Genomic DNA, 12,065 nt, shown 5'->3' on the forward strand with positions numbered 1-12,065 from the left:
CTACTGGTTGTATGACTTTGAAAAAGTTACCCAAACCCACTGCACTTTAGTTTCCGCATTTATAAAACAAGTACATAATTAGAAATATGTTTGGCTACATGAACAAAAAAATTTGTCAGAGTTACTGGGTATTTATTTTTCTGATATAACAAGTCCAGGATTGGACCATCCAAGAGCCAGTAAAGCTATTAATGAGTGTTGTCCGGGTTCAGGCTCACTCTGTCATTCCGCTTTGATATCCTTAGCACGGAGGCCTCTGTCTTCATGCTTGTTGCCTCATGGTTGCAAAACAGCTGCTGTACCCTCATCCTCAAACCAGCATTTCACTCATGGAAAAGGAAAGGGATGTAAATTACTTTGGAGTAGCCATTCCACAGTGTCAGCCATAGGGAGATAATAAGAGACTCTCCCTCCAAGAATTATTTTGAGAAGTGAGATAATGAGTGTAGTGTGCTTACATAGTGCCTGGCACTAGTAAATAAACTGGCTCAATAAACATCAGTTATTAATATTCATATATAGCCTTGGATTCAGGGTGATACAACTCTAGCAATTAGAGTTCTGAGAAGGTTGAAGAACACATTCTTCAGCCAGTGATGAGGGGTCACCTCTTTTCTCAGTGGGGCTTAACCAGAAGCAAAAGATCAGACTGACACTATTCTCATAAAGCTCTGGATTACTGGCAGGTAGAGAGGCTGTTTGAAAGCAGATACACTAGGAAGCAGACAAGTAGGAGGAAAGCAGGCATCCAACTGCACAAATAAGGAATCTACAAGGACTTTCGTCAAGAGGATGTGTGTGTGTGTGTGTGTGTGTGTGTGTGTGTATAATCTCAATATACAGTTACTGTATTTTGTGACCCAAAAGTCAGGATACATCATTATAAACATGATCTGACAATGGGCCATATATATATATATATATATATATATATATATATAGCTGTGTGTGTATATCTATATATATGTTTGGCTGTATCGGGTCTTAGTTACAGCACCCAGACATGTGGGATCGCTCTTTGCAGGGCACAGACTCTCCAGTTGTGGTGTGAGGACTCAGTAGCTCTGAGGCAAGTGGAAACTTACTTGCCTGACCAGGGATTTGAACCCAAGTCCCCTTCATTACAAAATGGATTCTTAACCACTGGGCCACCAGAGAAGTCCCTCCAGCTAGAGGCACCTTATGTGGTTCCTAGGGCAGAATTTGATTAGGAAGCAATTTTGATGACAAAGCTTGGTGGTGGTTTAGTTGCTAAGTTGTGTCCAATTCTTGCGACCCCATGAACTGTAGTCCACTAGACTCCTCTGTCCATGGAATTCTCCAGGCAAGAATACTGGAGTGTATTGACATTTCCTTCTTCAGGGGATCTTCCCAACCCAGGAATCAAACCCTGGTCTCCTTCATTGCAGGCAGATTCTTTACTGACAAGGGAGACTTGAAAAAGCTCGGTCACGTCCAATAACTATCTAAAGCACAGTATATAATCAGGATGATTTGGGGACATCTCAGTTCTAAATGTTCTGGCCCATTGTCAGATCATGTTTATAATGATGTATTCTGACTTTTGGGTCACAAAATACAGTACCTGTATATTGAGATAAGATTTTGAAATGTTAACTAACAATTATGTATTGAGTATTTACTGTGAATCCAATATTGTCTCATGGTCATGGGAACTGATGAACACTTTTTGGAACCATTTTGGGAAATATTGGGATAAATATAATACCTATTAGGAGAAACTCATTGGCAATTGGAGGGGAAAGTAAGAAAAGCACCATAGGAATGGCTTAGCTTGGGACTAAATATTGTCACAGGTAATGAAATCCAGGCTAGTAGGATGGTGAGGAGGAGGGTGAAGACAATGATCACAGCGAAGGCTTAATCGGCACCTATTATGTGTCAGACACTGTTCTTAGTGCTTTGCTTCCCATAAGTCATCAATTCTAAATGTGCGATTTCCCTCACATTCTAAACATCAATAACTCACTTGGAGTGTCCAGCACCAGCATTTCATCCATACATCAAATCTATGATGTGGATTTGCACAATTATCACATGACTGGATTTATCTTGAGCATCAAATCATACTCTTTCTTTCCATCTCTCTTCCCTAACCTGCTCTTCCTCAGCCCTCTGCCCACTGAATTCTTTATCCCTATTGCCATGGGAGGTCACACTGAATCCTCAAAAATGTGGGTATCGTGGAGTGTGAGTTATGCTCTTGCCTGCAAACCTTTTGTGGCTTCCTGGTGGCCTGGGTAGCAGCATCTTCCTTCACAACTTTTACTTCAAGGCATTTAGAGAGCAATTTCAGGGCCATTTTCACTTAAGTGGACAAAACAGGAGTTTAGAGCAACAACAAATAGCTGGAGTATCTTAGACAAATTATCTCTTGCCAAAATAAAAAAACAAAAGTTATCTTGTTCCATCAGATATTTTCAAATACTGTTTTGTTCCTTAAATTTGTAAAATTCCTCCCCCTCTTCTGCAGCAGGGGCCCCAGTAAAACCTTGCCTGGAAAAAACAAAACAAAACTTGTAAACTTCTTACTGATAGCCACCATCAAAGAACAAGCACATAAAGAAGTACATGGAACAGAAAATCCGAGTAATTTGCAATATTGAAAAACACCTCAGAAGAATGTTGTTAGATGTGTGATCTAAACTACGGATGCTCTAGTATGGTGCCAGGCTTCCCTTGTAGCTCAGTCGGTAAAGAATCAGCCTGCAATGCAGGAGACCCTGGTTCGATTCCTGGGTCGGGAAGATCCCCTGGACACAGAAATGGCAACCCACTCCAGTATTCTTGCCTGGAGAATCCCATGGACAGAGGAGCCTGGCAGGCCACAGTCCATGGGGTTGCAAGAGTCAGACATGACTTAGCGACTAAACCACCGCCACATTACGCTGTCACATAGCAAACGCTCAGCAGAGTGTGTTCTATGAATCTGAGTCCCTTTGGATGAAATAGGTGTCCAGATGACTTCACAGACAAGCACAGGAGCACTTCTAACATGAATAGACTGGTTCTAAAAGCTACAGAGATAAAGCTGAGGCTCTCAGAGGTGCGAGGGATTACATTGGTTTAAGAGGATTAAAAAATTTCATTGAGGAATGAGGTAGCCCTGTTACTGACCCTCAGAAGGTAAGAAGGATTCCCACAGCAGTGGAGAGGGAGGCTCCAGTGGAGATCTGGATCAAAAGCAGAAGGCTAGGCATTCAGAGGGCTGCAAGCAGCCTGATGGGGACCATAAAATATGTGCAAGTTGGTCAGAACTGCAGAGACAGTGAAGGCTCTGAAAACCAGCCAGACCAAGAAGTTCATTCTTAAGTCTGGCAATGACAGCTACTGAAAATTCAGTAGCAGGGAAGGTTCACATTGAACTAATGTTTACTTACTGAGTGCATCTGTTTTACAGATGAGGCAAATGAGGCTTGGACAGATTAAATGACTTGCCCACAGTAAAATGGATTGGAAGGAGCAGACATGGGGTCTTCCCTGGTGGTCCAGTGGCTAAGACTCCATGCTCCCAATGCAGGGGGCCTGGGTTCATTCCCTGGTCAGAGAACTGGATCCCACATGCTGCAACTAAGAACTGGTGCAGTCAAATAAATAACTATTTTAAAAAGAAAGACAGAAAGTGGCAGACATGGAATTGTACCAAGTCCCCTCACCTCAGAACTTGGGACATTCACTGTGTTACAAGGTATGACCCGGACTAAAGCCAGGGACAGCAGTTGAGAGCAAATGAAGGATGCTTCCTCTGCACTGACCCACTGAGTCACTCCCACAAATGAAGCATCTTAAACATAAGATCATCATAGCCCACCTTCCCAATGAGAAGAGGCAGAAAGACTTTCTGATCTGAATGCAGAAACTGACTGACGATGATGGAAGGAGCCAGATGTTCAAACAACTGTTTAGTCAGCTTAGCTTCACTACAGTCTAAACCTTGAGGGCAGCAAGTGCTTTGATCAGACTTGCATTTTTGAAAGATAATTTTGTTAGCAGTGTAGGATCTGGATTAGAGGCAACGTGGGAGGCAGAGAGGTATGGAGACTTGCAGAGATCCAGATTTGGTGGCCTGGGGCTAAGGAGTAGAAAAGGCAAATGTGAAGCAGGTAGGAAGTGTCTGAAGCGAAATTTGACAACAGAAGGAGAGGGAATAGTCAGAGGTGACTCCAGAGTGTCTGATTTGAGCATTTGGAGAAGAGTCATCCATTGATTGTTGGATGCAAGGCACATTAATGAGGACAAATTTACAGAACTAGGGAATGGTTATTAGGAAGGGAGAAATAAAGACAAGAGGATGGGAGAGAAAAGACGTGCCAGTTGTATAAGCAGAAGCGTCAAAAGGAGTCGCTGGTCACACAGAGCAGCGTAGCTGGGGCAGAGGCTGAGCTCCGTGTGGGGAACTTGATTCTCTTCTGCCCTCTCTCACCAGCTTAGATTTCAACATCGTCTTGAGCGTTACTCATGTGCTACGATGGACAGGGAGGCCTGGCGTGCTGCGATTCATGGGGTCGCAAAGAGTCAGACACGACTGAGCGACTGAACTGAACTGAACTGAACTGAACCATCACAAAGATTCTCTTTCCTGCTCCCTAATTTCCTCTCAGGAAAAGCTAAATCTCCTTCAAAATGAATATATTCCAGTTGACATAAAAAATTGAGCAGAATGAAAATAATCTTCCTTTAAAGACAAGAATAAACAAGGTCACTGACAGTAAACACTTCTGTCACCAAAGGAGAAAAAGTCTAGAAGACTGTTGGTTTAGGAATAAGGTGATCAACTTGTCCCCAGATCTAGGAATCATCTTTGATCTCCTCACTTGTTCTCTGACACAAATCTAGGCCTAAAACCAAATTCTGGGGGCTCGACCTCAAAAGTGTAACCACATCCGTCTACTTCTCCAATCAGTAGCCAGGGGGAGATGGGCTTTGAAGAATAACCCCCAGTTCCCTGCCAAGGCCCATGAGGCTTTCCGGACCTGGCCCCGGCCTGGCTCTCTTATCTCAGCTCATCTCGCTCCCTGGGCTCCAGTCCTAGAGCCTTCACGCTTGTCCTTCACTTTGCCTGGCCTCCTCTCCGCCCTGATCTCCAGGCGGCTGGCTCCCTCTGGTCACTCTGGCGTCAGCTAAGGTGTCTCCTCGGTAGAGAGACCTGCAGTGACCAGGTGTCCTGTACAGGGCAGATGCTGCCTGGGGAGCGAGGGCTGGACTGGAGCCCTTTGGACCCCTGCCAGGGAGAACACCTTGGGAGGGTCATGGGCTACAACAGAAGGCGTCTGTATGGAGGGGAGCCCCGGAATCAGGGGCAGAGCGGGGAAAGGCAGCCACACAGCCCCCAGCACAAGAGTGGCAGCTCAAGAGGCCCAGCAAGGGGGTTTATGGAGACACAGAGAAGTACTCAGGGAAAAACAACAAGGAAACAGATAATAAGAATTCAGTGTCCGAAGACCCTGACGACTGGAAGCAAGCTTCTAACTGTCAAGTAAGAACTCCTGATTCCTTTCCTCTTGAAAGTGAAAGTGAAGGTCGCTCAGTTGTGTCTGATTCTTTGTGACCCCATGGACTCCACAGTCCATGGAATTCTCTAGGCCAGAATACTGGACTGGGTAGCCTTTCCTTCTCCAAGGGATCTTTCCGAACCAGGGATCGAACCCAGGTCTCCTGCATTGCAGGCAGATTCTTTACCAGCTGAGCCACAAGGGAAGCCCAAGAATACCGGAGTGGGTATCCTTTCCTCTTATTCTTTGGCAAAATTCCAGAATGGAAGATGGAGGGAGTAAGCAGAGAAGGGATGGTAAGCTGCTCAGAACCCCTCCCCCGGCAGGGTGGCCACTTCCTGCAGGCCCTAACCTAGCATAAGGCATGGAGAAATCTCTCTGAGTGCAGGCTAGTGAGTCGATACATTCATAGGACTTGCCATTCTGATTTCTGAACTGAGAGACGTTGCCTGTTTGTAAATGTTCGGTGATATAGGGCTTTCTGCTACCTAAGAGTACGCTGAAAGGTCTTAAGAGCTGCTGGAAACATAAGGTGAAAACCTAACTCAGACACAAAAATAAAGCCATACTGTCATCATGTCGCAGGAGCCATGCTACCACCCAGCTATTTACACTGACTAGTAGCCCAGCCTGGAGCTGAGCCTGGGTCTGTCTGTTTCCCAGGCCCTCGGCCTGGAGCTATAAAATGTGATCAAATCTTCAATAGTATGTATAGGGTAACCAGTCTCATCTACTCCATCTGTCTTGTTCAGAGGCATTCCCATGTTTTAAACATTAGCCTTGATTTTGTTCAAGAAATGGTAGATGAACTGACTCTATTCTTCTTTAGGAGTTGTCAAAGCTGCTTTGGAAGGATCTTTTCATTTTTTTTCCCTTTTCTTAAAAAGGATTTGATTTTCTGTGCTCATTCAAGTGATGTATTTGAATATACATATTTCTTTGAGTCTTTCCTAGTTGTGACAGCCAGGGAGAAAGATAGGATGTCTGAAACAGATGCATAGAGCCAAATAGGTCCTTCAAGATATGTGGCCGGTTTTGTCCAAAGTGTTGGAACTGGGCATTCTGCCTTTCTAGAGAACAGCTTCGCATATTTGATGCCAGCTGCTGGATAACACGGAAAACTGTGGAAGAGAAAACCGTGGAAACCTCACATCCATGGCTGCACCACTCCTCACGTGGAACTCCTTTACATCTAAAATCATGTCTTAGTTCCTAGTTACCAATTTGGGGACAGCCACCCTCCAGAGAACTTGCCAACAAAATCTCAGACATGTTTAAAGGGACAATATAAAGTTTCCAGAACCCCAAACTATTAATAACTAAGCAAGCTTTCTTCCTCTGCATTATCCTGGGTCCATGCACCTGCCCAATACCCAAGCTTCTTAGGAAGGTTTTGTGAGAAACGATTCATGAAAATGGTTGCTGTCTTCCATCTCACGACGCCTACAGTACATTCTGTATTGGATAAGAAGTGCTTATCTTGGAAAAAAGATACATTTGTGGTGCGTAAACAAATTACTCAAGTAAGGAGCCAGTTCTCTGGGTCATTTACCCTTAAGAGCTGAATTTTATATGCCAAACCTTGCCCATATCCTGGAAATTTCAGGACTGGATAACAGTTCAACAGTAACAAACAACCTTGTGTTCATCTTCATTGCTGGGCACTGTGTTAAGTGCTTTAGATACACATCCTTACTAAATCCTTCTGCTATCATTGAGTCAGGCTGGGACCTGAAACATGGGACCTGGGATCCCTTGCCGCAATGCTTGCCTCTGGACAAATGTCTGCTTGAGCAACAAGATACAAAGAAACTTTAAGGGTAAGAATAACTGTGTGCATGCACAGTTTTCCTAAATTATGAACAAAAATATACAAAAAGACCAAACTGCCACTTCTGATGAGCTGAGAGCAAAAGCAGGGTGCTATGCATGCACCCTGAACACACCACCACCACTGAAAGGGCGGGCAGACCACCTAAGCTACCCCTCCAAGCCGACCCAATAATCCACTCCCACTCTCACCTCATTTAAGGGACCAGCTTGCCCTCACTCAGGGAGTGAGCAAAGCAACCTGTTATTTGTTTTCTCTCCTCCCTGCTGAAGCAGGAGCCCCAATAAAGCCTTGTCTGAATTTCTTGTCTGGCTTCATCAATTTCTATTTTTAAGGAGGCCAAGAACCCTGGTTGGTTATACCTGAGATATTCTTGGCCTCATTTTATAAACAGGCAAACAGGGTAAATGACTTACCCAAGGTCACAAACTAGTAAGTGGTGGAATCAGGATCCAAACCCAAGGGTCTGATTTAAGACCCTCTCATGGCTCAGACAGGAAAGAATCTACCTGCAATGCAGGAGACCTGGGTTCAATCCTAGGTCGGGAAGATCCCCTGAAGAAGGGAATGGCTACCCACTTCAGTATTCTTGCCTGGTAAATCCCATGGACAGAGGAGCCTGGTGGGTCCCAATCCATGGGGTCAAAAGAGTTGGACATGACTGAGTGACTAACAGAGTTTTGAAGACACTAACTCCGTCTGTGATCTGCCAAGGCACTGGCCCTCGATCCTAAATGTGCATTAGAGTCCTCCTGGGAGTTTTGAAATGCCTTGATATTCAGGTTGCACCCTAAACCAAAGTCAGACTCTCTAGGGGAGGGACCAGGCTCAAATAGTCTTTAAAACTTCTGAGGAGATTCTAATGTGGAGCCATATTGTGAACTGTCAGTGCTAAGCAATCACAGTTCTTTCCACCTGACAAAATTTTTTAAACTAGATACTGAGTCTATTCATTCTCATTTCTTTTTATAAGACACACTGCCACTCTTTAGGGACCCAGCTACTCTAGGTCTTCATTTTCCTGTTCTGGAAAAAAGGGTGATTCCTATGGTAGATCTATTATATAATACTTAGGTTTGCAATACATTGAAGAAAGACCCCCAAATTTACTAGTATTACTTCAGAGGAATTTTAATATCACGGCACAACTGAAAGATGGCTACTGCCTTTGCTATTGTTAAGGAAAAAAGTTTAAAAGAAATAAAGCGGAAATTTCACAGAAATTTCTGCTGTCATTGATCCTGGCATTAACATGGACAACGCTGAGGTGCTGACACCGATGCTATAAAAGGGGCTGTGAAGTCACTTGCCATCCCTCACGACAGGAAGGAAATGAACACATTCTAGGTACTTACTCAAGGAACAGTGGCCTGGGCAGGGGTTTTCGTAGACAGGCAGACACAGGTTCAAGTCCCAGGTCGGCTATTTAGTAGCTGTGTGGCCTTTGACCTTCTGGTCCCCATTCCTTTTATCTGTAAGTGGGGAGGGGCTGACTGATTACAAATTGTGTGTTTTTGGCGCATCAAGCACTATACCTGGTACAGGGCCATAATTATTATCACGTGGCACACCGTATTTTATCTACATGTGTTATGTCAATTCTCACAACACACCCTCAAAAAGATGTTATTTCCTCTGCAAGGCTCCACCACTTGCCCCAGGACTCAAAGCTGTTAGATGCCATGTTAGGATGTCTCTTTCACCTGCACCTTTTCCTGGCTGGCTGGCTGCAGCCCCTTGTTTCACACACCATCCTATCACTAATTTATCTATTAAAACAGAAGGAGACATTTTCTGGATAAAAAATAAAATCTAAAAAGCAAACAAATTTTCAGCCATCTGCCTGGCAATGTTATGTAAAGGGCTATTGGATCAGAAAGGCAATGTTATTCACCCCTTTTCCTTTTAACATGAAGTTCTATCTGGAGAAGGTCTAGCTAAGAAATTAAAACTGCAACGCTCACTCTGGCAATGAGTGCTTAGCTCTCTGCTGGATTAAAATCTGGGTGATCCATTGTCTGATTGTGTCAGAATCTTCTCATTGTTCCATGTTTCTAAGAGAATGAAGTATACACCTCTTCTGATGCTGGCTTTTATGCTCTTCCTGGGGGGGGTGGTTTTAGGGAACAATCTGAAGTAATGTGTGTGTGTATTAGTCGCTCAGTCGTGTCCAACTCTTTTTGAACCCATGGACAATAGCCCTCTATGCTCCTCTGTCCATGGAATTCTCCAGGCAAGAATACTGAAGTAGGTTGCCATTTCCTTTTTCAGGGGATCTTCCCGACCCAGGGATTAAACCCAGGTCTCCTGCATTGCAGGGGAGATGCTTTACTGTCTGAGCTACAAGGGAAGCATCATTCAAATCAACTTGCCAGAGATTCAAAATTAAGCCAAAAACAAACCTGGTTTTAGTCTACTATATGGTTCATATTCATGTTCCAAGGCACAAACAACCATTTAAAAAATTCTGTGTACTGCACTGCTATCCAAGTGAAAAGCAAGAGGACCTATAACGAGGCTTTGGGTGGACTTTTCCTGAACTGTTCCCCAATCTTCACTCTTCCCTGAAGAAAAGTCTTGTTGATTTGCAGAACTGCTGAGATGGTTTAGGAACTCACAGCAAGGGAGCCTGGGAAATACAACCCAGCTGAGAGAACCACCTGCCCCTTCAAGGAGACCCAAACAAATTTCTTCACTTGGTCTATATACTACTTGACCAAAACCCTGTTGATCAAACAAAAAACTTAGGAATCACACTGATTTCCCCCTTCTCTTCATTTCCTACAACCAGTTCCTGAGCAAATCCTAATGTCTCTATTTCTGAAATGTTCTCAGCATCCATTCATTTCTACCCATCTTCAAAACCATTCTTCTGCTCCTTGCATCTCTCTCCAGGCCTGCTGCGGGGCTTCCTAAATGGTCCCTGCTTCCATTTCTGCCTCCTTCCAATCCATTCTCCTGTTAACTCCTGTCTTCTTTTCAGCATGCATCACCGTCTTAAGTTATTGTGATCATTTCTTTATGTCGTTATGGTCTGTTTTCTCTACTAGGACGCCAGCTCCACAAGGGCAAAGGCCAAGTCTGTTTTATTCCGCACTGTATCTCGACTTTGAACACACTGAAGCTTCTTGAGAAATTCCTATGGAGTAAATGAAAAAGGAAGTGAATACAGAATTTTAAAAATTAAATCACGTTTGGAGTTTGCCTACTCAGAAAATTTTCCTAAGATTGATTTCCCAAAATGGTGGGACCTTGTATATTTTGATGACTCCTGAAAAGAACATGAAAACAATACACTTTAAACACAATTTGGAGCAGGGGTTGCAAACACAAATGTCTCGGAGCTCAAGCAGGTAACAAATGGGGAGGCTGAAATGTGTTGGCCACAGTGAGTGGTGGGGACCCTCACAAGCTGGAGACCCCCAACTTCAGTTAACACAGCCTTATCAACTCCAGCTGACTGTATGTGAGTGACAATAAGGACCCAGGGATGAAAGATCTTCCAAGTTTTTAAAGAAGATAGAAAGTCAGTATATTGTTTAGAATTAGGTTTGACTGGGAATAATGACCTGCAAAGTCCATCAAGTCTTTCCCCTCCAAGTCCGTCTCCTAGCCCTGCTAGACCTTCCAGCTGGGAAATCCCTCCTGTGATAAGGGTAGGAAAACCACTGGATCTTCAGGCAACTTCCTCACTTGAATCCTTGTTCTGCCATGTACTGGCTGAACAGACCATAAATACATTTTAAACTGTAAATGGGAACAGTGTTCCCCTTACCTGTTTCACGAGGATTTGGGGAGGACCCTTGGGTATCACTTATGTAAAAGCCCATTGTTTATTTATTTTAAAATATAATTTACTTACTTGGCTGGCTGGCTCTTCCTTGCTGCGTGGGGGCTTTCTCTAGCTGTGGAAAGCAGGGGCCACTCTCTAGTTGCGGTGCGAGGGCTTCTCATTGCAGAGGCTTCTCTTGTTGCACAGCACGAGATCTAGAGTGTTCAGACTTCCGTAGTCATGGCACGTGGGCTCAGGAGTTGGGCTCCCAGGCTTGGTTGCTCTGAGGCATGTGGGATCTTCCTGGATCAGGGATTGAACCCAGGTCTCCTGCACTGGCAGGCGGATTCTTTACCACTTAGCCACCAGGGAAGCCCAAAGCCCTTTGTTTAAAAGAAACAAGATAACTAAGCAGCTATGTACACAAATTTAGGATTCTAGTAAAGATTCTCTGTAACAGTCCATGTGTTTGAAATCCATGACTTTATTGACACAAACTTTGCAATAGAAACTGTTACAGTAATAGGACAGTAAGAATCTTCCTGAATCACAGATGCCTGAAAAAGTTGCCAGATGCATTTCCAGTAACAAGGTTTAACTTCTGATCTTGGGTGAGATCCAGATTGTTCTGGAGCGGAAAAGATCATGTAATACCCTTCATTCCCCTCTCCCCCAGAAGTGGAAACTGTTTCTAGATAAACCAGAGACATCCTCTCAAGTTAATAAATTCCAAACAACATACAATAGTTAAGTGACGCAAAAAACAAGGTTGCAAAGAGGAAGGGGGCTTAGCTGGCGACCGGCAGGGTGACTGGTGCAGGAACACCTTGCACAGAAACACAGCGCATGAGCCCTTGAATTTGCAGGGTCGATGAACACCAAGCTTTGGCAGTGGGTGGCTCCTGCTGAGTAATGCCAGAGGGGACGCCAGAGTCACAGGTTTTGCTTT

Source organism: Odocoileus virginianus, chromosome 15 (genome assembly GCF_023699985.2).
Source record: "Odocoileus virginianus isolate 20LAN1187 ecotype Illinois chromosome 15, Ovbor_1.2, whole genome shotgun sequence".
Lineage (NCBI taxonomy): Eukaryota > Metazoa > Chordata > Mammalia > Artiodactyla > Cervidae > Odocoileus > Odocoileus virginianus.